The following is a 1,124-nucleotide window of genomic DNA, read 5'->3' on the forward strand; positions in this document are numbered from 1 at the left end:
CTGTAGATGTTGCTGTAATGTTGCTGTAGATGTTGCTGTTGCTGTAGATGTTGCTGTTATGTCCATGGCTCACCCAGCAGCAGGTTTTGGTTCTGGTGTGGTTCTGTCTCATAACTCCTCAAACATTCCCACCCTGATCCTGCTTCTCTCTGAGGAGATTTAAGGAGTGAAATTGAAAAGGTGATTCCAGATCAGGTGGAAAAACACAGTTTGATCCTCAACTCAACTTCTAGTTCCAGCTTTTCTCCACCTGTAGCCGATGAGCCGCATTCCCCCGAAAACCTGTAATTTCCTGACGGATCACATGAACTACCTCTCTAGATGTCCTGCTCTTCATTCCCTCTGCGTACGTCTGAACTTCACTGCCTCCCATTTGTTGCTCAGTCTGCTCTCATTTCCTCTCCTGCATTTGGTTTCCTGTTGACATTGTTCCTCTCTGCTTCTGTCTAACAGTAAAACCATGAAAAGAAAGAATGAAGAAATACCAAAATACGTCTGCAGGGTAATATTTAGCTACTGGCTAAAGCAGGAAAAAGTCACGGCATCAGGAAGCAGCGGGCAGACGGACGGGCGGACATGAAGTTAAAATGAAGCTAAATTCTGGGTCAGGTACAGAAACTCCAGATAAGAAACTGAAGGAGGAAATGTTCTGACATTGTAATTTATATGATGCAAAGTTTGCTGTTTACACACAGAACCATGACATGAACAAACCTGAGCGTAGATTTACAGACAGACAGAAATTATTTAGTCTTAATAAAGATTTAACCTTAAAAACAAACAAACAAACAGCAAAAAGAGAGTGGACACATTTAGTAAATATCATAAAAAGGTACAAATATTAAGCACATAAACACTGAAAATGTCTGTTGTAAATCTGCTGTAAACCAACAACAGCTGAATTGTTTTCAGTTGTTTTCCTTTGAAACGTTTCTTATCCGTTGATGTCAGAATAAACGTCTGAATGAAAATCCTTTTAAAACTGGATCTGCCAGGAGGACGAATAGTTGTGGCCCTGGGTGTAAAGCTGCTTAGCGTTAAGCCTGGATGTTGGTGTGTGTCCCTGTGTGTGACTCTGTGTGTGTCCCTGTGTGTGTGTCTCTGTGTGTGTGTCCCTGTGTGTG

The sequence above is a fragment of the Poecilia reticulata genome, linkage group LG15, assembly GCF_000633615.1.
Source record: "Poecilia reticulata strain Guanapo linkage group LG15, Guppy_female_1.0+MT, whole genome shotgun sequence".
NCBI lineage: Eukaryota > Metazoa > Chordata > Actinopteri > Cyprinodontiformes > Poeciliidae > Poecilia > Poecilia reticulata.